We start from the raw sequence: 25940 nt of genomic DNA, 5'->3' as shown, positions 1-25940 counted from the left end.
TCCCACTGCCACGACCCGCATTCGATTCCCGGTCAATGAAAATTTATTGAATGCGCGTAGCACATGAATGAAGAGGAGCTGGAATTATTTCCTGATTGAAAACAGGAATAATAGTTGACCCAGTTTGAACTGCGGTGAGAAACAAAATCGCTAATTTTCACAATCTTGTCAATTATCCCCAGCAACTTATTGCCTCTGCTGGTTCCTCCTGTCAAAATGAATACCATTCATTTTGCTGCATGAAATCTGAGCTACTTACAAACTTCTCGTCAGAAATGGAATAAAACTGCATTTCTTGTACAAACGCAACCAAATCGGCATCAACATTCATAAGTTTCTCACTTTTGAAACCTCATTGGAGGATCGATACATAAACAATTCATCCAGACACTCGTGTGGCAGAGGATTCCACAGGTTCACCACCCTCAGAGTAAGGATATTTCTCCGTGTCGCAGATCGAACTGGCTCCCCTGTATCCTGCAATTATGAACACTTGTTCCAGAGCCGTCCCCCTCGCAGCCATCGCAAACCACACCCAACTGTCGAGTCTATAAAGCCTTGTCAAAATTGTGTAAGTTTCAGTGACATCCCCTCTCATTCTTTAATTTATTTGTTCGTCACAAATCCAGCTTATATTAGCACTGCAGTGAAGCTACCCGAGTCGTCACAGTTCATGTCAATGCACCTAATTAGCACGTCTTTCAGAACGTGGGAGGAAACCGCAGCACTCGGAAGAAACCCACACAGACATGGGGAAAACCCGCACAACCAGTGATTCAAGCCGGGAATCGAACAGGGTCCAGCGAGCTGTGTGACAGTGGCGCTAATCACTAACCATTCTTCTATTCTCCAGAACCACGAGCAAGAAATTTGGAATGAGAGTAGCTCTTTCACTGAACACACTTGAGGCTGGGATGGACAGATTTCTTATTGAACCGGGAATGAAGTGGAGTGGGTGGGAAAATTAAATTGAAACCCAGGATTAACCATGAGTTAAAGTTTCGCGTTCAGTTATTAAGTTTAATAGTATTTGAAATATATAAATTACTACAAATGTGTTTGGGATGAATATTCACTGAATTAGTAATGTCGATAACACCGGTTAACAGCAGAGCTGGAAGCACATGAGAAATACTTTCATTGACGCCCATGGACGAAATGAAAAAGAAAAACTAAAACTATGTAACAATAAAAGCTGGTGGGGGAAAATGAAACACAGCGGCAGTGCCATCTCCGGACGGTCTCGAATCACCAATCTTTCGGTTAATAACCATGTTCGCTGACCGATCGCGCCAGAGAGGATGACACGGCTGTAGCAACGCACGACATTCTTAATCAGGCTGGAAGCTTTTTCTCTGCAAATTTGACGCCAGTTCGATTTGCACCAAACCTGATACAGGAAGACCACATGATGATATAGTTTACAAATCTAAACAAGTTCCTTCGACTACTTTACCTCCACAGTGTTGTTTTGATGCAGTGGTTAAATCCTTCTGCCAAAAATGGAAAAAGGGCCGTTTGATAGAGCAGAATATGGACAAACTATTTCCATTGACTTGAGTCAGTAAACAGAGGACTGGGATTGAAGATCATTAAATACTTGCATTTATATAGAGCCTCTTCCGACCAGCGGACGTCATAAAGAACTTTCCAACCACTGAAGGACTGTCAGAAATACAAAAAAATCCAGTTAAATACTGAAGAGGACATCCCGAATTGAACAAGGAACCTTTTGATATGCAGTCAAATGTTCAACAACTGAGCGTCAAGCCTCTGCCTTTGTCGTCCTTAAGCGTCTGTCACGCTCACCGTCTATGTTTACGTTTGCTCCTCTGTGTGCGTCACTGTGGCTATGTACCCGGAGGGAACATGTGGACGTATTTTTAGCATCAAATCTCTGTTCACTTACTGTATAAATCTTCACGCTAAATGGTACAAAAAATAACAAAAGCTTTGAAGTTGTAAGAGGAAATAACACTTCTTTCGTGAATGGAGACTTTATTGAGTCAGTTCCCGCATGTTTCATAGCGGAAGCTGATTAAAATTTCACTGATCAACATTTAAACGGGCAGTGGATTTGCTCGGTGTGATGGTGCGTTACAGTTCTATATCTACAATCAGAGCATCAATTTCTATCAGTTACTGAGAATGACAATAGTTTTGATAATATGTGCAGGACTGATATAATTTGTCTAATTTTATTTGAATTCGACATTGCTAAATCTATTGCTATCATTGTGTCCCTGCAATGCAGAATCAGGACATGCGGCCCACCAATTCTGAACCAAATCTCTGATATAGCATCTTACACAGTCCTAAATGATCAGCGCCACATCCTGAGACTGTGTCCCCGTCCTTTAGATTCTCTGACCAGCGGAAACAATCTCCTTTCTTTCGTCTGACTCCAGAGAATAAACACCCAATTTACTCAGCCTTTCATAAGAACATAAGAACATAAGAAATAGGAGCAGGAGTAGGCCATCTAGCCCCTCGAGCCTGCCCCGCCATTCAATAAGATCATGGCTGATCTGACGTGGATCAGTACCACTTACCCGCCTAATCCCCAGAACCCTTAATTCCCTTACCGATCAGGAATCCATCCATCCGCGCTTTAAACATATTCAGCGAGGTAGCCTCCACCACCTCAGTGGGCAGAGAATTCCAGAGATTCACCACCCTCTGGGAGAAGACGTTCCTCCTCAACTCTGTCTTAAACCGACCCCCCTTTATTTTGAGGCTGTGTCCTCTAGTTTTATCTTCCTTACTAAGTGGAAAGAATCTCTCCGCCTCCACCCTATCCAGCCCCCGCATTATCTTATAAGTCTCCATAAGATCCCCCCTCATCCTTCCAAACTCCAACGAGTACAAACCCAATCTCCTCAGCCTCTCCTCATAATCCAAACCCCTCATCTCCGGTATCAACCTGGTGAACCTTCTCTGCACTCCCTCCAATGCCAATATATCCTTCCTCATATAAGGGGACCAATACTGCACACAGTATTCCAGCTGCGGCCTCACCAATGCCCTGTACAGGTGCATCAAGACATCCCTGCTTTTATATTCTATCCCCTTCGCAATATAGGCCAACATCCCATTTGCCTTCTTGATCACCTGTTGTACCTGCAGACTGGGCTTTTGCGTCTCATGCACAAGGACCCCCAGGTCCCTTTGCACGGTAGCATGTTTTAATTTGTTTCCATTGAGATAGTAATCCCATTTGTTATTATTTCCTCCAAAGTGTATAACCTCGCATTTATCAACGTTATACTCTATTTGCCATATCCTCGCCCACTCACTCAGCCTGTCCAAATCTCTCTGCAAATCTTCTCCGTCCTCCACACGATTCACTTTTCCACTTATCTTTGTGTCGTCTGCAAACTTCGTTACCCTACACTCCGTCCCCTCCTCCAGATCATCTATATAAATGGTAAATAGTTGCGGCCCGAGTACCGATCCCTGCGGCACGCCACTAGTTACCTTCCTCCAACCGGAAAAACACCCATTTATTCCGACTCTTTGCTTCCTGTCGGATAGCCAGTCCCCAATCAACTTTAACACACTACCCCCAACTCCGTGTGCCCTAATCTTCTTCAGCAGCCTTTTATGGGGCACCTTATCAAACGCCTTTTGGAAATCCAAAAACACCGCATCCACCGGTTCTCCTCCATCAACCGCCCTAGTCACATCTTCATAAAAATCCAACATGTTCGTCAAGCACGACTTTCCCCTCATGAATCCATGCTGCGTCTGATTGATTGAACCATTTCTATCCAGATGCCCTGCAATTTCCTCTTTAATAATGGATTCCAGCATTTTCCCTACTACAGACGTTAAGCTGACCGGCCTATGGTTACCCCCCTTTTGTCTCCTTCCTTTTTTTAAACAGCGGCGTAACATTAGCCGTTTTCCAATCAACCGGCACTACCCCAGAATGCAACGAGTTTTGATAAACAATCACTAACGCATCCACTATTACTTCTGACATTTCTTTCAATACCCTGGGATGCATTCCATCCGGACCCGGGGACTTGTCCACCTTCAGTCCCATTAGTCTACCCAGCACTGCCTCTCTGGTAACATTAATTGTATTAAGTATTTCTCCTGCTGCCAACCCTCTATCGTTAATATTTGGCAAACTATTTGTGTCCTCCACTGTGAAGACCGACACAAAAAACTTATTTAAAGACTCAGCCATATCCTCATTTCCCACTATTAACTCCCCCCTCTCGTCCTCCAAGGGTCCAACATTCACTCTAGCCACTCTATTCCTTTTTATATATTTATAAAAACTTTTACTATCATTTTTTATATTAATTGCTAGCCTAGCTTCATAGTCTATCCTTCTTTTCTTTATCGCTTTCTTAGTCTCTCTTTGTTGTTTCTTAAATTTTTCCCAATCACTTGTTTCTCCACTATTTTTGGCCACTCTGTACGCAGCTGTTTTTATTTTAATACTCTCCTTTATTTCCTTCGTTATCCACGGCTGGTTCTCCCTTTTCTTACAATCCTTGTTTTTTGCTGGAATATATTTTTGCTGAGAACTGAAAAGGATCTCCTTAAAAATCCTCCACTGTTCCTCAGCTATCCTACCTGCCAGCCTGCTCTCCCAGTCTACCTTAGCCAATTCATCCCTCATCCTATCATATTTCCCTCTGTTCAAACAGAGGACACTGGTTTGGGACCAAACTTTCTCCTCTTCCATCTGAATCAGAAATTCGACCATATTGTGGTCACTAGACCCAAGAGGGTCCTTCACAATAAGATCCTTAATTCTACCTACCTCGTTACACAATACCAGATCCAAAATAGCTCGTTCCCTCGTCGGTTCCGTAACATGCTGTTCAAGGAAACTATCCCGACAGCATTCTAAGAACTCTTCCTCCATTCCACCCTTACCGACTTGAGTCTGCCAGTCAATGTGCATGTTGAAGTCCCCCATGATTATTGCCGTTCCGTTTTTACACGCATCCCTTATCTGCTTGTTTATAGCCCTCCCTACCTCAACATTATTATTCGGGGGCCTATATACCACACCTACTAGTGTCTTTCTCCCTCTACTATTCCTCATCTCTCCCCATAATGATTCCACGTTTTGTTCCTCAGAGCCTATGTCATCCCTCAGTACTACCCTGATATTATCTCTTATTAATAGCGCGACCCCACCACCTTTTCCTTCCTGTCTATTCTTCCTAAACGCCTGCTACCCCTGGATATTCATCTCCCAGTCCTGGTCACCTTTCAGCCACGTTTCAGCCAGATCACATGGTCTGGAATGGGGGGGTGGGGGTAAGTTAATAGGTTGTAATGAACAAAGCATCGTAGCTGTGAGGGACAGCTCGGTGGATAGGATATTGGTATGTAGATAGGCTGGAAAATTGGGCGGGGATCCTGGATTCAGGATTCAATCCTGGACCGGGGAGCGGCGCGGGCTTGGAGGGCAGAAGGGCCTGTTCCTGTGCTGTATTGTTCTTTGTTCTTTGTTTGTTCTTTGTTTCTGTAATGGCCACTAGATCGTACCCACTTGTGCTGATTTGCACCATCAACTCATTTACCTTGTTCCGAATGCTTAGTGCATTCAGGCAAAGTGTCCTTATTCCAGCTTTTATCTGGACCCGCTTTGATGAGTCGCGAACACCCTCTCCCTCTACTCCCTTATCTAAATTACCGCCTTCATTCACTTGCACCCTCTCCTCTACCATTAATTTTGTAATTCCCCTTACCCCTGCATCCTCCCCCCCATCAATTAGTTCCTTGATCCTCGTCAACTCTTCTAGCTCCCCTCCCCCCAACCTATCTAGTTTAAATTCTCCCCAGTAGCCTTAGCCAACCTACCGGCCAGGATATTGGTCCCCGTGTGATTCAAGTTCCACCCGTTTTTTGTATACAGATCACCCCTGCCCCTAAAGAGGTCCCAATGGTCCAGGAACCTGAATCCCTGCCCCCTGCACCAGTTCCTCAGCCACACATTCATCTTCCACCTCACTCCATTCCTGCCCTCACCTTCCCGTGGCACAGGCAGTAATCCTGAGATTACTACCTTTGCTTTCCTCTTTCTCAGCTGTCTCCCGAATTCCCTGTACTTCCTTTTCATGACCCCTTCCCCCTTCCTACCCACATCAGCGGTACCAATATGTACCGCTACCTCAGGCTCCTCTCCCTCCCACCTCAGGATTTCCGGGACGCGACTAGCGACATCCTGGATCCCGGCCCCAGGGAGGCAGACCACCATGCGAGAATCCCGCCTACCTCCGCAGAAACGCCTGTCTGTCCCCTTCACCATCGAGTCCCCGATTAATATCGCCTTCCTCCTCTTTTCCTTAGCCCTCTGAGTTACAGGGCTGGACTCCACTGCGGAGACACGGCCACTGTTGCTTCCCCCAGGCGGGCTGTCCCCCCCAGCAGTATTCAAGCAGGAGTACTTGTTGTGCAGGGGCAAATCCACTGGGGTGCTCTCAACCACCCTAGCCTTACCCTTCCTGGCCGTCACCCACTTGGCCTCCTCCCGTGGCCCTGGTGTGACCACCTGATGATAGCTCTTGTCTATCACCTCCTCATTCTCCCTCATCAGCCTAAGATCCTCGAGCTGCAGTTCCAGCTCCCTAACACGGTCCCTCAGGAACCGCAGCTCGACACACCCCTCACAGATGTGGATGTCCGGGAGGCCAGATGCCTCCAGGACCTCCCACATCCTACACTGGGAACAACACACTGGTTTCACACTCATACTGGACACTTTATGTCAAGTTAGACAGTGAAAAGTTAATAAGAATGTAAGGAAACAAAAACTCACCCCTGCTCGTCCAAGCCCTGTGAGCCAAAGCCCTGACAGCTCACTCAACTTCCCACTCACTCTGCTGCCCACTACGATGCTGCCCGCTGTATACTTTGGTGCACTTTTAAACCCTCCAAAAACTTCCCCAGGCCACTGCTGGCCCTACTTCCGGTTTTGAAAAAAACCTCCGATTTTAAACCCAAAATTAACTGAAAAAATAAATAATTAATTAAAGTCAGAAAACCCACTCTCTTACCCTCAGCCTGCTCCTGGGAACAATGAAGCTGAACCTCCAAGGTAAGCCCTTTTTAAACCCTCCAAAAACTTCCCCAGGCCACTCCTGGCCCGACTTCCGGTTTTGAAAAAAACTTCCGATTTTAAATCCAAAATTAACTGAAAAATTAAATAATTAATTAAAGTCAGAAAACCCACTCTCTTACCCTCAGCCTGCTCCTGGGAACATCATCATAGGACAACTCCCTCATCTCAGGATCCAATCTTTCGAACATTCCCTCTGCAACCTCCAATGAAAGTCTATCAGTTCTCCACCGTGGGGATCAAAACTGCACAGAATGTTGCAGCTGTGGTCTCAGAAGAACCAGGTTACAATTGTGGCAGACTTCTTGATTCTTGCATTTCATTCCCCTGATAATGAAGACCAAAATACCCATTCATCACTTTGAACATCAACACATAACTTTCTCAACAATTTCAAGTAGGTCCTGTTCTTTCTACTTCTCTCCCTCCGTAACTAAATCTTCTTGCTCATTAATCTAAAATGTCTGTCTCCCCCCGACAGCTTATTTCACCATCTAACTTGTTACCGGAATCTCAAACGTAACCTCAGGCTCCAGCGAGAATTTGACTTGCGACCATTGGTTTACAAAAAAACAGTGCTGTAATGAAGCCAACTACTTGCGAAGATCGACAGTAAGTTTACCACAAACTGTGGAGCAGGCTGAATTTTTGTTGGTGGATATTTGATGGGTGTGGAAATGTCTGAGATGTAGAACAGGGAGTTAAAATAATGTGACTTGAGAGCGGCAGATTTGGGCATGTATCAGATTCTTGAGTGAACAATGTTTGGGCCATGTGATTTATCTTCTGAGCTTGTTGTTGTTGTTACATCTCTGACTTTTCCAAGTCTGATACAAGATATCCAGCTGGAAGGTGAGTCTTGTTTTGCCCTTCACAGACACTGACTGAAAGCAGAAAATGCTGGTTACACGCAGCAACGCAGTTGATGCTTAATGACGAATGCAAATCATACTGAAATCGGAGCTGTTCTGAAATTGAAGTATTGGAATTTTTCGCGTGTGAGGCGAATTTGATAACCACTAAACTGCACATATACAATGACGGGTTTTGAATGCGCGGATCTACTTTGCTGGAGGATGAACGAAGCTGGTTCCACAAGCCTATCAATTGCCCACAGCAATTCATATTTGCATTGCCTCTGCTCGTTCCTCCTGTCAAAATGAATAATGCTACATTCTACTGCATGAAGTTTTAGTGATTACATGTTCGATTAATGACGTTAGAAGTAATGACGTTTAAAGTAAATTGTAGAGTAACTGTTACATTGGACCTGCGGTTGGCTTAATAGCTTAGAAACGAGTAATCGTGTCCGAGTGATTAACGTGATCAAGTTAAAATCCATTGGGATTTCCCGCTTGTCATTATTCCTGCTTTTAATTGTATGTCTACAGAGTGAATTAAATCAAATCCATGCAAAAACTCGGGCGTGTTCCCATTTCCATTAATTCACAGAAACATTCACGGATGCTGCAGCCGGAACTGGAACACCATCAGAACCATGTTAGTGTCAGGCTTGTTTTCATTGTGTTTGTCTCTCCTTAGGTCCCTGTCTCTCGGGTGTGTGTATTTGCTTCGTTTTCTCTGTGTCTCAATGTGCTTCAGTTCCCGATGGGAACGAACAGCTTGTTACCGTCACAAAATGATTCATATTAGTTCAAAAGTTGAATCTTAAATGGTACAGATAAAAAATCAGAATGAAAGATGTAAGAGGAATTTGTAATGTTTGAAGGAACTGCAGCTAAGAAGTAGAAGATTTGAATGATGTTATTGATGATTGAGAGGAACGCATTGTAACCTTGGGGATAAAAGCAAATTGCTGCGGATGCTGGAATCTGAAACCAAAAGGGGAAATGCTGGAAAATCTCAGCAGGTCTGGCAACATCTGTAAGGAGAGAAATGAGCTGACGTTTCGAGTCCAGATGACTCTTTTCAAAGCTGACATTTCTAATTGAGCTTTGGAAAAATGTCACCTGGACTCGAAACTTCAGCTCCTTTCTCTCCTTACAGATTCTGGCAGGCCTGCTGGGATTTTCCAGCATTTTCTCTTTTGGTAACCTTGGGGATGCTGTTGGTCCGTTAATTGTAAACTTTGTAATCAGAACAAACTGAGACACCAGATTCGAACAACATTTGGGTTCATGCATATTAAGAATCGGTCAAGGGTTATCACAGCAGTAGCCTGGCTATCTTAGTCGGTTGCATGGCAAATGTAATTGCAGAGTCTTGGGTTCAAGTTCCACGTTAGGCGCCATTGTTTTTAAACTTTGCTGATTTCCTGGTTAAATTCCAGCTCTCCATTCCTCCGGCAGTGACACCACTCAAACTGAGGCTTTCTCCATCTCGCGTTGTTCATCTCACAATTACGGATTTCTGAATAAAAAACTATTTGCAATCAGTAGAAGTCAAATAGTTTAGTGTTTCATTCAGGGAGACGTTTTTTAGAAGTCATTTAGCCCGAGATTTTTATCCAGAAATAAGTGATATTTCTGTCAATGTAAACGGTTAACTCTGACCTATTACCACCCGGATTTTAGTTTGCATCACTACCTCCATCGTCAGCGCTTTGCAGCCTATCACTGCCTTTGACTATCTGTGTTTGATCTCAGCCTGTCACCCATGTAACATTTCCAACTCTGAAGCAAAACTACAAATCTCAATGCACTGATTCTGGCAGAGGTGTTTTGGAACAGGAAGTATTGCTGCCTTGCTTATTTTTTAAAATCTGAATATATCGAAGGCAGTCTGCGACCCTGTAAGGGCCGAATCCGAACCACGAGACCACCAGGATCTCATCTGCCTGATTCTCCCAGATACTGATTACAGCAACGTGCACAGCGCCAATTATCCGCAGGCACAAACTCCTTCCTGTCTGTTAAGATGTGAAATTGTTTATATTTTCACACTGGCTTCCATTGTGACGAAAGCAGAGCTGTGATAAGCTGATGTTGTTCAGTACATTTACCGCAGTAAGGTTCATATCAGTTCGATGCTAACATTGCTCTTTGAATGTGGTGAGCTACAGTGAAATTTAATGCAGTTGAAGGTAGCTTACACATTTTGACAGAATGAACCAGCAAGGGCACTGTGAATATGGATTGCTTTGGTAATTGGTGGGATTGTGAGTGGGACTGATATTTCTCCCTGCTGTTCAAATTGGCACAGGCATTGAACGAACATTGTCAGACTGTCCCGTGCTTGGTTCCGTGGTGTAATGGTGAGCACTCTGGACTCTGAATCCAGCGATCCGAGTTCAAATCTCGGCGGAACAATGCTTTAATTTGTCAACGCAGATGATTGATAGGTTAAAAAGCATTTCGCTTAATTTTCACACAAAATCAGAATCGAGAGAACAATCTGTCAGCCAGTTCAATTGCTAAGACAGTGAACATTGCTGAGCCGCTGGCGCCAGATGCCTGCAATGTCAGTGCTTTTCATCTTTTATCTACAGTTTAAATCATCTGTTGGAAGTAAGAAGCAGTTGGTGTCACAAAATAACAGTGCGACTGGAGTCTGGTAATTATTGAGCAAGTGTATGTGTCTGTGTGTATGTTTGAAGGAGAGAATGTGTGTGTGTGTAGGTGTGTGTGTGTGTTTTGGGAGAAAAGTATAGTGTCTTCGTTCAGAGTGCTGTCAATTCCATGGTGTAACGGATCGCACTCTGGCCTGTCGCCTCCGAAGTCTGGTTTAAATTGGGACAGATGAGTGAGTGAATGACACGACACATGAAGGTGGACCCCCTGCCCATTGTGGCTTCCGTGTCTCTCAGCGCTTTGTATTCTTGAGGAAAAGTCCTTTGGAGCTGATGCAATGACGCCAGGAGAGTCATTCGCTGCATCGTCTGCAATGTGATTGCGGTGGAATTTGCTGAGATTTCCTCAGTGGTTAGACTTCCACTTTCTGAGAGTTTGAAATAAGATGCCCTTCAGCAAAAAAAAAGCAATGCGCTGGCGGGATTGAACTCGGATTGTTGGATTCAAGGTTCAGAGTCCTCACCGGTAAACCACGGATCCCAAAACGCGCCCACAACCTGCAAATGATCACTCGAAGAATTTGACCTCTTTCATTCGATGTGGCAGCAACAGCAAGTGCAACAGAAACGTCTCACTATGCGAAGACACAGTCCCCCAGATCGACATCAAGTCATTTCCTTCGCAAGCCGTATCGGGAGATATCAGCAGAAATAGTCATGTTTCACAGGTCATTTGCAACGTTTAGCTGAGTCCTGTGTTCCGTGGTGTAATGGCGAGCACTCTGGACTTTGAATCCAGCGATCTGAGTTCAAATCAGGACCTTCCCTTTCTTTGCCAATACTGATGATTGCTTTGTGGAAGGCATTTCATTTAAAATTTTCACAAAGTGCGAATCGAGAGGACAATTTGTCAGCGAGTTCAACTGCTATTTCAATGCACATTGTTGAGCCTCTGGCGCCAGGTGCTTGCAACATCTGTGTTTTTCTTTTTCTATTGTTCGCTACTCTTTCAGGCTTTGTCGAAACAAAGGAGCAGTCTGTGTCAAACAACAACAATCCTTCGACAGCAACCTGGCAATTATTGAGCAAAAGTGTGCAAGTGTGAGATCTGGGTGAAAGGTTTCCTGCCTTAAACCTGCGCCCTGTTGCTACCTTGTTGGTTCCATGGTGTAACGGTTAGCACTCTGGTTTTTGAACTCAGCAATCCGAGTTTGAATTTTGGGGGAAACAGTATGCTCATCATCCCAAATCTAGTGTAACCTGGGACAGGTGACTCAAAAAATGGTATCGGTAGGGGAACCCTGACCTATGTGGCTTTTCTGGCACGGTGGCACAGTGGTTAGCACTGCTGCCTCACAGTGCCAGGAACCGGGGTTCAGTTCTGTCTTCGGGTGTCTGTCTATGTGCAGTTTGCACTTTCTCCCCTTGTGGAAGGAAACCGAGCACCCTGCGGACAATCCAATGATGTGTGGCTTCGTGTGATTGGCCATGCTAAATTGTCCATAGCATCAGAGGGACTAACAGGGCAAATACGTGGGGTTACGGGGATCGAGCCTGGGTGGGATTGTTGCCGGTGCAGGCTCGATGGACCGAATGGCTCCCGTCTGCACAGTAGGGATTCAATGATTCTGTGTCTGAGCGTTTTGTATTCTTGAGCAATCGTTCTCTAGGGTTGAGGTAATGACACCAGCAGAGTCATTCGCTGCATCGTCTGCAGTGTTTAAAATACCACTTTCTGAGAATTTTAAATAAAATGTCCTTCAGCAAACCCTTCATCGGCTTTGGCAAAGAAAAGCAAGGGTACACCGAGATCTAAATTCGGATCGCTGGATTCAGAGCCCAGAGTGCTCGCCATTACACCACAGATCCAGGAACACAGCAGCCAGCTGCAAATGGTCATTCAAAGCACGTGACCTCTTTCATTCAATGTGGCAGGTGGGTGAAATGCTTTGAGTGAGAATTAGCAGCTGGCTGCTCTGTTCTATGTGCTCTGGTCGAATGGTGAGCACTCTGGATCCAGAGGCGGATTCTTGATTTCTTTGCAAAAGCTGATGATTGGTTTACTGAAGGAAATTTCGTTTAAATTTTTCACCAAGTACGAAGCGAGAGGACAAATTGTCAGCCAGTTTAACTTCTATTACATTGCACATTGCTGAGCCTCTGGCGACAGATGCCTGCAACATCAGTGTTTTTTAAAGTCTTTTCTCTTTAACTCGTCTGTTCAAAGAAAGGAGCAGCGGATGTCACATAACAACAACTATTCAACTGGAGACAGACAATTATTGTGCAAGTGTGTGTGTCTGAGTTGGAAGAATGGTCTAGTGTTTTAGGTCAGAGTGATAGATAGATAGATAGATAGATAGATAGATAGATAGATAGATAGATAGATAGATAGATAGATAGATAGATAGATAGATAGATAGATAGATAGATAGATAGATAGATAGATACCCTATAGTGCAGAAAGAGGCCCTTCGGCCCATCGAGTCTGCACCGACCACAATCCCACCCAGGCCCTATCCCCATATCCCACCCACTAATCCCTCTAACCTAGACATCTCAGGACTCGAAGGGGCAATTTTTTAGCATGGCCAATCAACCTAACCTGCACATCTTTGGACGGTGGGAGGAAACCGGAGCACCCGGAGGAAACCCACGCAGACACGAGGAGAATGTGCAAACTCCATACAGACAGTGACCCAAGCCAGGAATCGAATCCAGGTCCCTGGAGCTATGAAGCAGCAGTGCTAACCACTGTGCTACCGTACCGCCCTGTCGGTTCCATGGTGTAACGGTTAGCACTCTGGACTGTCGCTGTCCCATCTCTTATGTAAATTGGGACAGATGAGTGAGTCAATCACATCTGTAGGTGGACCCCCTGCTTTCTGTGGCACCTCTGCCTCTGAGCCCTTTGTATTCCTGAGCAATTGTCCTCTGGGGATGATGCAATTGCGCCAGGAGACACATTCACTGCATCGTCTGCAATGTATTTGCGGTGGATTTTGCTGAAAAAATGTCAGTGTTCCGAATTCCACTTTCTGAGCCTTTGAAATAAAATGTCCTTCAGCAAACCGGTCATCGGCTTCAGCAAAGAAAAGCAAGGTTTCACCAAGATTTGAACTCAGATCGTTGGCTTCAGTGTCCAGAAAGTCATTTTTCACAAGGGCAAATGCCCAGTCATAAATCACACAGAAACGTCCCTTCGGCCCATCGCGTCCCCACCAGTCAAAATCGTCTCTCAATTCTAATCCCATGTTCCAGCACTTGGTCCAGTGCCGTATGTGCTTTAGCTTCACAGTGCATATCGGAATATGCCTTCAATGTTAAGAAGGTCTCTGCCCCGCCATCCTTTCAGCTCGCGATTTCCAGCCTCCCATCACCCTCTGGGGAAAAGTTGTTTTCCTCGCATCCCCACTAAACCTCGTGCCAATTACATTAAATCTTCACTCCTAGTCATTGGTCTCTCCACCAAATGGAAAAGTTGATTCCTGTGTACTCTCGCCATGGTCCTTATAGTTATGAGGGACATGGAAACAGTGGACAAGGAACAGCTGTTCCTCTGAGCTGAATGGTCAGCCACAAGAGGACACGGGGTTAAGATGAGGCTTAGGGGGGATCTGAGGATTTCCTTTCTTAACCAGAGGGTGGTGACGGTTTGAAATCCGCTACATGGGAGGCTGTAGAGGCGGATTGCTTCACATCCTTTAAGAAGTATCTGGATGAGCACTTGACACACCATAACATACAGGGCTATGGTCCAATGCTGGCAGATGGGATTAGGTGGCAGTTCGGGTGTTTCTGATGTGTTGGTGTGGACTCGATCGGCCAAAGGACCTCCTCTGCGCTGTATTCTTCGATGATTCTAAGAAATCCCGGGTCAGAACCAGCCCTGGTGTGAATCGGATCACCACCGTGAAGTATTTGAATGGTCCCTCTCCAGTGTGACTCTGCTATTGTATCAGTGAATGGGATGACCGAGTGAATCCGTTTTCACTTTCAGCTGCTAATGACCTTATTCACACTTTGATTTTACCGATCAGTTTTCAGCTCACAGGGGGATCTCAGAGCTTTCTTTGCAATAATTCCTTATTGCGGGAACTCACCAATTAAACAGTTATCCTGCTGCAGATGATTTACATTGCAATAAAAGCAGTAAATCCTGGAACTTTCATGCAATCTGAGTGCGTCTGTGAAGAGCGAAACATTGTTTATATTTCCAGCCTATGTCCTTTCATTGGAATTGCATTGTGTCTCTGCACAACTCGATTGGCTCTGTTTATCAATCCACTAAAGCTGTCACTGAAAACTGCCCCCCCCCCCACCCACCGCTCCCCCCCCCCCCCCCCAACTTCACTGGGAGTAAATGGAAAATCATTGCAGCCGAACAAATATTCCTTTATGGGATATTCCACCAACATCTGATGGGACAGAGGGGACATCAGTTTAAAATATCCGTCAGTGCAGCAATCTCTGTTATTGCGGGAGTTTTAACCTATATTGTTGTGTTCAAGTCGCAGTAATGCAATTTGGCCTAATGACATTCCAAAATCGTTACCAACAGAGTCACAGGAAATTAAACTATTCAATGTAACAGAATTAATGGCAGGATTAGAGGGAGTGGTTCAGTAATGCATTTCACCTAGACGGTGGCTTATAGGACTCACAGCCTGAGCTGTGATGAGGGAGAACCCTCCATTGGTTTTGAAAATAGAATACTTAGAAAAAAAGTTGTGGTCGTGTAACCGACGGAGATGCAGAGAAACAGATACAATGTGGGATTAAACTGGAAGAAATTAGAGATTTAATGGTTTACAAACAAATACAGAGTCAAGGACAACAGGGGATCAGAGGAGGAAAGATCAAACGTCCTTTCGATAAAATGTAAGGCTGGAGTGATTGAATGACAACGGGAATCATTATTGTTTTTACTGACACAATATCCTAGATTTGGTTTCAAATTTGGCGCAAAATTAGAAGAATCCTTCTCGCTGAATAAAGCACTAAACTCGTCGACTTGCAGGGAAACAGAGATAACTTTAAAGCAGAAAGCAATAAATGTGATGTGAACAAAGTGGGATGGAGAAAGTCTCAGTTTGAGCGTTGACACTGCCGGGGGAAAGTGGAGCTGGAGTTCACCCAGGAAAGCAGCAAAGTTTAAAAGTAATGACACCTAACTGGGGCTCAAACCTTGAAATTAAAGCTTCATGTTTTACCGACTGAGCTAGCCAGGAACATGGAAGAAGCGGCACTCCATATCCTAAAATATGTGAAGACTAGCCTGTTTTTTGTCCATTTGTTGTCTCAGTTTATTCTGATTAAAAAGTTTACAATTAATCGACCGACATAATCCCCAAGGTTTCAATGTATTCCTCTCAATCATCAATAATTTCATTCACATCCTCCACTTCTTAGTTTCATCTCCATCCTAACATGGCAAACTCCTCTTACATGTTTCGCCTTAATATTTTTGTTCCAAGTACCCCGGCTAGGTGGAATCAGCGTCTCGGTATGTACACTGTAAAACTGTCTCCCAGTTTCAGAATGTTTAATCAGATTACTTCTGGTTATTCTGAACTATAGGACGAACAGACTCATCCCACTGACTGTGTCCTCCCTGGACAACTGCCTCATCACAGAAATCAATCCAGGGAATTTAGCTCACACAGACAAAGCAGGAAAAAACAGCAAAAAATGAACTGTGATAGATGCACAGACAGAGAGACTGAGGGGAGAGAACAATGGGACAGTTAGAATCTTAGAATCTTAGAATCCCGACAGCACAGAAAGAGGCCATTCGGCCCATCGAGTCTGCACCGACCACAATCCCATCCAGGCTCTACCCCCATATCCCTACATATTTTACCCACTAATCCCTCGAACCTCCGCATCCCAGGAGACTAAGGGCAATTTTTAGCTTGGCCAATCAACCTAACGCGCACATCTTTGGACTGTGGGGGGAAACCGGAGCACCCGGAGGAAACATCGAGACAAAGTGAGACAGATAGTGACAGAGATTGGGATGGACACACAACCCACGAATGAACAATAATAAACACACAGCCAGCTGTCCGAATTACAAGCATAGAGTCATGGAGGTTTATAGCATGGAAACAGGCCCTTCGCCCCACATTGTCCATGCCGCCACTTTTTTAAACACTAAACTAGTCCCAATTGCCTGTGTTGGGCCCATATTCCTCTATAACCATCTTACCCATTTAACTGTCTAAACATTTTATAAAAGACAAACCTGTACCCCCCTCTCCTACGACATCTGGCAGCTTGGTCCAGACACTCACCATCCTCCGTGTGAAAAAATTGCCCATCTGGGCACTTTGTATCTCTCCCCTCTCACCTTAAACTTCTGCCCTCCAGTTTTAGACTCCCCTGCCTTTGGGGAAAATATTGACTATCCAGCTGATCTATGCCCCTCATTATTTTATAGACCTCTATAAGAACGACCTCAGTCTTCAACTAGGGTGGCACGGTAGCACAGTGGTTAGCACTGCTGCTTCATAGCTTCTGCGACCTGGGTTCGATTCCCGGCTTGGGTCACTGTACAAAGAACAATACAGCACAGGAATATGCCCTCCAAGCCCGCGCTGGTCCAAACTGGACCATTCTTTTGTATCCCTGCATTCCCACTCCGTTCATATGGCTGTCTGGATAAGTCTTAAACGTTCCCAGTGTGTCCGCCTCCACCACCTTGCCTGGCAGCGCATTCCAGGCCCCCACCACCCTCTGTGTAAAATATGTCCGTCTGATATCTGTGTTAAACCTTCCCCCCTTCACCTTGAACCTATGACCCCTCGTGAACGTCACCACCGACCTGGGGAAAAGATTCCCGCCGTTCACCCTATCTATGCCTTTCATAATTTTATACACCTCTATTAAGTTTCCCCTCATCCTCCGTCTTTCCAGGGAGAACAACCCCAGTTTACCCAATCTCTCCTCATAACTAAGCCCCTCCATACCAGGTAACATCCTGGTAAACCTCCTCTGTACTCTCTCCAAAGCCTCCAAGTCCTTCTGGTAGTGTGGTGACCAGAACTGGACGCAGTATTCCAGATGCGGCCGAACCAACGTTCTATACATCTGCAACATCAGATCCCAACTTTTATACTCTATGCCCCGTCCTATAAAGGCAAGCATGCCATATGCCTTCTTCACCACCTTCTCCACCTGTGACGTCACTTTCAAGGATCTGTGGACTTGCACACCCAGGTCCCTCTGCGTATCTACACCCTTTATGGTTCTGCCATTTATCATATAGCTCCTCCCTACATTATTTATACCAAAATGCATCACTTCGCATTCATCAGGATTGAACTCCATCTGCCATTTCTTTGCCCAAATTTCCAGCCTATCTATATCCTTCTGTAGCTTCTGACAATGCTCCTCACTATCTGCAAGTCCTGCCAATTTTGTGTCGTCCGCAAACTTACTGATCACCCCAGTTACACCTTCTTCCAGATCATTTATATAAATCACAAACAGCAGAGGTCCCAATACAGACCCCTGCGGAACACCACTAGTCACAGGCCTCCAGCTGGAAAAAGACCCTTCCACTACCACCCTCTGTCTTCTGTGACCAAGCCAGTTCTCCACCCATCTAGCCACCTCCCCCTTTATCCCATGAGATCCAACCTTTTTCACCAGCCTACCATGAGGGACTTTGTCAAACGCTTTACTAAAGTCCATATAGACGACATCCACGGCCCTTCCCTCGTCAACCATTTTGGTCACTTCTTCAAAAAACTCCACCAGGTGAGTGAGGCATGACCTCCCTCTCACAAAACCATGCTGACTATCGTTAATGAGTTTATTCCTTTCTAAATGCGCATACATCCTATCTCTAACAATTTTCTCCAACAACTTCCCCACCACGGACGTCAAGCTCACCGGCCTATAATTACCCGGGTTATCCTTCCTACCCTTCTTAAATAACGGGACCTGTGTGGAGTTTGCACATTCTCCTCGTGTTTGCGTGGGTTTCCTCCGGGTGCTCTGGTTTCCTCCCACAGTCCAAAGATGGGCGGGTTAGGTTGATTGGCCATGCTAAAAATTGCCCTTAGTGTCCTGAGATGCGTAGGTTGGAGGGATTAGTGGGTGGATATGGGGGTAGAGCCTGGGTGGGATTGTTGTCGGTGCAGACTCGATGGGCCGAATGGCCTCTTTCTGTACTGTAGGGATTCTATGATGTTCCAGAGAAAAAAGTCCAAGGCTATCCATCCTCTCCTTATAACTCAAAATATCAGTCCCGGCATCATCCGAGTAAATCTTTTCTGCATTCCTTCTCGTTTAATAATATCCTTTCTATAATAGGGTGGCCAGAGTTGTACACAGTATTCCAAGTGTGGCCTTACCAATGTCTTGTACAACTTCAACAAGACGTCCCAACTGCTGTGTTCAATGTTCTGGCCAATGAAACCAAGCATGCTGAATGCCTTCTCTCCCACTCTTTCCACCTGTGACTAAACTTTGAAGGAGCGATGAACTGTACCCCGAGATATCTTTTTTTCTAAAACTCTCACCAACGCCCGTCCATTAATTGAGCAAGTCCTGTCCTGGTTCGATCTACCAAAATGCATCACCTCGCATTCATCTCAAACAAACTCCATTTGCCATTCATCAGCCCACTAGCCCAGTTGATCAAGATCCCGTTGCAATCCTCGATAACCTTCTTCACTGTGCACAATGCCTCCAATCTTGGTGTCATCTGCAAAATAACTAACCATGCCTGCTAAATGCTCATCAAAATCGTTAAAATAAATGACAAATAACAGTGGAACCAGGACCGACCCTGAGGCGCACCGCTGGTGACAGGCCTCCAATTTGAAAGCAACTCTCTACAACCAGCCTCTGTCTTCTGTCATCAAGCCAATTTTACATCCATTTGGCTACCTCACGCGGAATACCGTAAGATTTAACTTGATGCAACAACCTGCCATGCGGTATCTTGTCAAATGCCTACTAAAGTCCATGTAGACAACATCAATTACACTGCCCTCATCGACCTTCTTGGTTACCCTTTCAAAAAACTCAATAAAAATTCGTGAGACATGATTTTCCACTCACAGAGCCATTCTGATCAGTCCTTGCCTCTCTAAATGCCTCGGGATCCTGTTTCTCAGACTGCCTTCGAACAACTTACCCACTACAGATGTGAGGCTCAGCGGCCTGTAGCTCCCACGCTTCTCCCTGCAACCCTTTTTAAACAGAAGCACGACATTTCCCACCCTCCAGTATTCAAAGCAGATCACCTGGGCTTTCGATGATTCAGATATCTCTGCAAGGGGTCCTGCTATTTCCCCCGAGTCTCCCATAACGTGGGTGGTCGTCTGAAGGAATGAGGTCCTCTCAATTCGTGTCTGCCAGTAGAGTCAACCATTGAAAATGTTTCGATTTACTTGTGAGCCTGCTATGGTGTTAGATTGTGCTCAGGTTCTCAACCCAAAGCCCATGTGAAGCAATCCCGCCGTGTGCAAGGAAAATAAATTTACAGAACCAGTCCCTTGTCCAATATGCAACAGCAGCAAAATGTGGGCTCGTCCGGGATTTGAACCCGAGACCTCTCGCAAGCTTGTGAATTTCAACACCCAAAGCGAGAATCATACCCCTAGACCAACGAGCCTTCGTTGCAGAGATCTGCCAAATAATTATATTTTCATTGTCATCCAAAATAGATCATACATCTGCATTGAAAGTTGAAAATGCTGGAATAGCTCAGAAAGTCAGAGAGCGTGTGTGCACAGAGAAACAAAGCTTATCTTTCATCTCTATACCCTTTCACTGAAACTGGGGATGTTTAAAAATGTAGAACGTTTTGCGCAAATGAGATGCAGGAGGGAGGAAACATAACATCCTGTTGGGTGGAAGTCAGGAGAGGTGAGATGACGGAAACAGAGAATCACAAAGCGATTAACCACAGAATGAGGCCGTTCCGAAGTTCTTTCCAGGGCACACATGTGCTGTGGATAAAGGGGAACCGGTGGATGTAATGTACATAGATTACACTGGAGCCACATTGATGAGGTTGGTGGGTCTTGAGTTTTGAAAGTTCCACTCAGTAATATAGAAACATAGGAATCAGGAGCTCAAGTCGGCAAATTCAGCCCTTCGAACCTGCTTCGTCATTCAATCAGATCATGGCTGATCTCTCCCTGGTCTCAAGTCTACTTTCCCATCTGTTCTTCTTTCCCCTTTAAACATTTTTTGAAACATCAGAAATATATCTATCTCCTTTTGAAACCATTCAATCTTTCAGAACCCACCACGCTCTGGGGCAGCGAGTTCCAGAGATTCACCACTCTGCGAGAACACTCTCTGCGAGAAGTACTTCCTCCTCATTTCAGGTTTAAATCCACCGCCTCTCAACCTATACCTGCATCTTCTTGTTCTACATTGCCCCATAGAGGAATCATTTGGTCGACGTTTATTCCATTAGTTCCCTTTAGACTTTTGTACACCTCGATAACTTCAGCAACTTGTGAGACTATTTCAGCTCGCTGTCGACTTCATGTCCTGGCAAACACAGTGGGTGTTGTCATTCGCTGAAGGAACCAATTATGTCCCATCTAAACAGGATATTCTGAAGGAAATACTTGTCGCTGATGAAAATGATCTGAGATGAAAATAATAAGCAAAGAGATGTATTTTAAAGTTTATTTAGTCGTGTGACAAGAAGGCTTGCATTACCATTTCAATGAAGTTGCTGTGAAAATCCGCTGGTCACCACTCTTGGCTACCTGTTTAGGTAATTAGCAGAAGAATTAGCATAGCCAATCCAAATACCGTGAGCATCTTTGGACTCTGGGAAGAAACCAGAGCATTCGCAGGAAACCCACACAGAAACACGAAGAACGTGCAGACTCCACATAGGCAATGATCCAAGCCAAGTATCGAATGCTTGTCTTTCGCACTGTGAGGTAACAGTACCAAACGCTACACCACCGTCCCATAGGGTACGTCAGTTTAAAAATACAGTTCACCCGTTACCCTTGGAGTCCAGTGGTTTGTGTAAGTAACCCCCGCCCCCCCCTCCCCCCCCCCCACCCCCACCCCCACCCCCACCCCATCCCCGGGTTATGTTTGCTTTCAATTCCCGCTCAGGAAAAGAAGAATCATTTGCCGTTTCCAATTTTGAGGTTCATGAACAGGGTGAACGGAAAGCACCTCTTCCCGTTGGTTGCGAAGTTAATCGTTGCTCTCAGCAAACGGTTAAAAGTAATCTGATTTAAACTCTGATGTAAAGCAGATCAGTAGAATCAGCAGAGTGAAGTTTGCAAGTTTACTTCAGAGCTGGAAATGTCAAGAACAAACTCAGAAAGAGAAGAACAGTGAGAGAATGTGATGAGGTGGAGCTGCTGGCATTGTGGGGTGGGCACAGAAATAAATCTAATAACACCAACTGAAAGTCCAATAGCTTTATTCGGAATAAATAGTTCAAAGAAGCAGCGCTCCCTCAGCTGCTGATTCCAAATAAACTTGTTGGTCTTTAACCTGGTTGTTGTGAGACTTCTAAAAGTGATAGATTACAAATCGCTGAGGACAGCGATGGTGAAGCAAGGTAAAATCTGGAAGAGAATGGATCAGATTTCACCGTTTATACTGACACTGAATTGTAAAACTTTGAAAATTATCTCACTCTGTAATGAACAATCTTTGGAAATATTTATGTCCGGTGTCGCACCCTCGGAACCAAACGTGATAACTGCAGTGGAGCGTTTGTCGTCATTATCTGAACACATTCAATTATGGATGATGACAAAATAACAAATAGAACGTGGATGAATCAAATTGTAAAACACGCTACAAGATGCGTGTCTGGGGGTTAGAGTTTGATACTTTCACTGCTGTTTTAATTGCAGGTCAGAAAATGAAGATTTATTGCTCTCGTCCTAACCGTGAAAATAAATATCGGATATTTCCTGGAAGAACAGAGAAATCTCAGTCTCGCTTCGTGTCCGTCCTGTCTGAAGTGAAGACCGTGATCAAATTCAACAGGAAGTTTTATTTTAATTTCGCAGGAGATTGGGAAACAGGCAAGGTTAAGGTAGTTTAAATGGTGCCGACCCTTCACTGCAGCTCATTTTGTTTCAGACTGGAGATGGAATCTATTTGTTACACAGTTCAGGATTACCAGATTCAGCGAAGGAGCAGATTCAAGCCTTCTGATGGCCTTTCCCAGCTCCGTTGCTTCTAATGTATTTCAGTAACAATAACAGTAAATAACACGCTTACCATGTTGTTTAGCGTGGCTGAGTGATCTACGGCGCTGGAAATAATACTCCAGTTTCTGCAAAAAAGTTTCTTCGAATCCGATAGTTGACAGAATTGTTGTTTGATTTGGCCCTTGCAGCTGAAGATAAACAGTTCAGATTGAATGTAGAAGTGTGGGTGGTGTCGTTCCTGGTAGGAAAAAAGAGGAGGAACAGTGCCAATTAAACAGTTGTTGGGGTAAAGGAGAGAGTGTGGAAGGAGTGCAGTTGCTCCGACAGGGAGCACACACGGAAACACCGGCTGAATGACTGGCTGCCGATATAAGCAACAGTGTTGCAAACAGTGAGACTGTATTCCCGGCCCAGGGGTTAAGCTCTGGATAAAAGCAAATTACTGCGGATGCTGGAATCTCTGAAAAGGAGTCATCTGGATTCGAAGCTCCAGCTCTTTTCTCTCCTTACAGATGCTACACCTGACCTGCTGAGGTTTTCCAACATTTTCTGATTTGGTTCCAGGGACAAATGTGATGAATTTAGATTTTCCAAGTGAAGTTCAAATCCTGTCATGTCCGCTTCCCATCATTCCTCATTGTGACTATGTTTTTAGGGAAAGTTATTTGAATTAAAGCAATGGGTACGGAGATGGTCATCTCATTACCGATGTGTCACATCAGCTTCCCTGAGAGCATAATGATCAGGATTCGGCGCAGTGGCCCCACGTTCAATTCCCGGTCATGGAGTCAATCATCTTTTGTTCAATTCTTCATTTACTGAAAACACGACTCACAGCGCCTGTGAAGGGAGAAACAAGGTTAATCTTCCAGCTGGATGAACTTGTATCAGAGCTGGACAAATCAAAGGTGTATCTTTGACAATAAACTCTGAAGAAGAGTCAGATGATACACTTTCAAGTTGCATGTTTTAACTTCCTTCCCCTGTAACTGAGGGAAGTGCAGTTGATCTAGTTGTTTTGTTCGAGCAAAGCACTGAGAAGGTCCCACAAGGGAGACTGATTGAGAATATAGAAGCACTTGGAATTCAGGAAACTGGGTGAGATGGATCGGAAAATGTCTTCATAATAGGACACATAGGGTAGTGGTAGAAGTCTGTTCGAATGAATGGAGGTTAGAGCAAAGTGGCCTACTATAGGTTTCAGTGCTGAGACGCTTTTTGTTTGTTACATGCATAAATAATATAGATGATAATTTGAAGGGAATTATAAGCAAGTTTGCAGCTGGTACAAAGATTGTTGACGTGGTTAATATTGAAGACGAAAGCCCTACGTTCAAGGAAGATTTCGATAGGTTGGTGAGATGGAACGAACAGTGGCAGATGGTGTATAAACCGGATAAGTGCGAGGTGATGCACTTTGGAAGAAATAATAACACAGGTGAATATTTAATGAATCGCAGGACATTAGGGAGTTCAGAGGAACATGTGGATTAGGAATACTTATAAACTGATCCCTGAAGGTGGCAGAGCAGTTGAATAGGATAGCTACGACGGCATAAGGGGCACCTTGTTTTTATCAGTCGTGGCATAGAATATAAGGGCAAGGAGTTAACATTGGAATTGTACAGAGCGGTGGTTAGGCCAGAGCTGGAGTACTGTGCACAGTTCTGGCCAGCTCACTATAGGAAGGATGTGATTATACTAACAGGGGAACAGAGCAGATTCACCAAGATTTTTCCTGGGACGGAACATTTGAGCGAAAAGGGGGAAGTGGATAGTGTTGGAATATTTTCCTTTGAGCAGAGAAGGCTGAGGGAGTGCGGGGACTGATTGTGGCATATAAGTTTGAGGTTCATGGACAGGGTGAAGGGAAAGCAGCTCTTCCCCTTTGTTGAGATGTTAATCACGACGGGGCATAGTTTTAAGTTAAGGGGCTCGAGATTCGGCAGGTATTTCTTTCACGAAGAGGTTGTTGGGAATGTGCAGTACAGCGCCTGGGAAGGTATTGGAGGCCGGAAAAATTACAAACTTTATAAAGTGTCGGAATGAACACTTGAAAAATAATAGCATTCAAGGATATTGGACACGTGCTAGAAAATGGGATCAGCGCGATGCTAGTGGCAGTTATTGTCGTTGTACAGTCGATGGGCCAAACCGTCTCTACTGCGCCGTACGACTCTATGACTAAGCACAGTTCACAGTGAGGAGAAATGCAACATGTCCTCTGTCAGTGACCAACGCCTCTGCTGATAATCCGACCTAACAAGGAAAAAAAGGCACAACCAAACTGAGGAGAAACTGTGATCATGCGGGGATTGCGGGAAGGGATTCAAGCAACATAAAGTGAGAGACAAATGAATGGGGAAAGAAGAGCGAACGAAAATAAGACAGAGATTAATATATCAAATGTTGAACTCAATTTTGATTTCTCCTGGCTTTAACGTGTCCCCTTTTCATTTGGTAATAAAGTATTACATTTCTCTTTCAGTTCAGATGAAAGGTCAGAGAGCTGTCACCTGATCATCTGTTTCTCTCTTCACAGGGCCAAGTCTGAACTGCTGGGGACATGAGATTCACAGTTTTACTCTCCAGTCTGGTGTGGATTGATAATGAGAAGCTCCTTTAATTGAGAAAAATAAATGCATTTAGGATTCTGACTTGAAACAAAATAAGCTGCACTCGTGAGTGAGAGAAACATTTTCAGATTTGATGATGTCAGTCAAACTGGGTTTAAAGAGTTAGGACGTTGTATTTGCATATTTTCAATCCACCAGAACTATTTCTGCATCGAGGGAATTTTACACTATTGAAACCAATATATTGGTAGCCATTCCAATTTCGGTTCAGTTGCAAACCGACTTCCTTGCACAGGTCCTGCCGTCTCCCAGAACAGTTCCAGAGTTCTGGAAGTCTGAAGTCCTCACTCCTGCACCTATTCTCCAGACGTGCATTCTTCTGAACTAACCGCCTATTTCTAAACTCACTGACACGTGGCACGGGAGTAATCCAGAGATTGCGAACTTCTGTTTTTTTAAATTTGATCTACTTCTTGGCTCCCTGAACTCTGCTTGCAGGATTTCCTCGCTTGTTCTATTATTTAGTTAAAATCAATATTTACCACGGTTTCTGTAGCCATCTCCACCCCCTCCCCCCTCCCCCCTCCCCCACCCCCTCCACCTTCAGAAAAAGTTGCAGCCGTTTACTGACATTC

The 25940-nt window shown here is 44.7% G+C and overlaps 1 protein-coding gene and 2 non-coding genes across 3 annotated transcripts in view; 1 reads left to right on the top strand and 2 right to left on the bottom strand.

The window, feature by feature from the left end:
* The window catches only part of LOC144485143 (uncharacterized), a 158370-nt gene that overhangs the window by 36035 nt on the left and 96395 nt on the right, over positions 1-25940 (bottom strand). The gene's annotated exons all lie outside the window — the stretch shown is intronic.
* trnaq-cug (transfer RNA glutamine (anticodon CUG)) lies at positions 10288-10359 on the top strand. The gene has a single exon. It is a non-coding gene; the product is annotated as a tRNA-Gln (tRNA).
* On the bottom strand, positions 20101-20190 carry trnap-ugg (transfer RNA proline (anticodon UGG)). Its single transcript is given in 2 exon segments — positions 20101-20136; positions 20155-20190. It is a non-coding gene; the product is annotated as a tRNA-Pro (tRNA).

This window comes from Mustelus asterias, unplaced genomic scaffold (genome assembly GCF_964213995.1).
Source record: "Mustelus asterias unplaced genomic scaffold, sMusAst1.hap1.1 HAP1_SCAFFOLD_155, whole genome shotgun sequence".
NCBI lineage: Eukaryota > Metazoa > Chordata > Chondrichthyes > Carcharhiniformes > Triakidae > Mustelus > Mustelus asterias.
The sequence above is the reverse complement of the archived record's forward strand: the minus strand, read 5'-3'. Positions and strand labels throughout refer to the sequence as shown.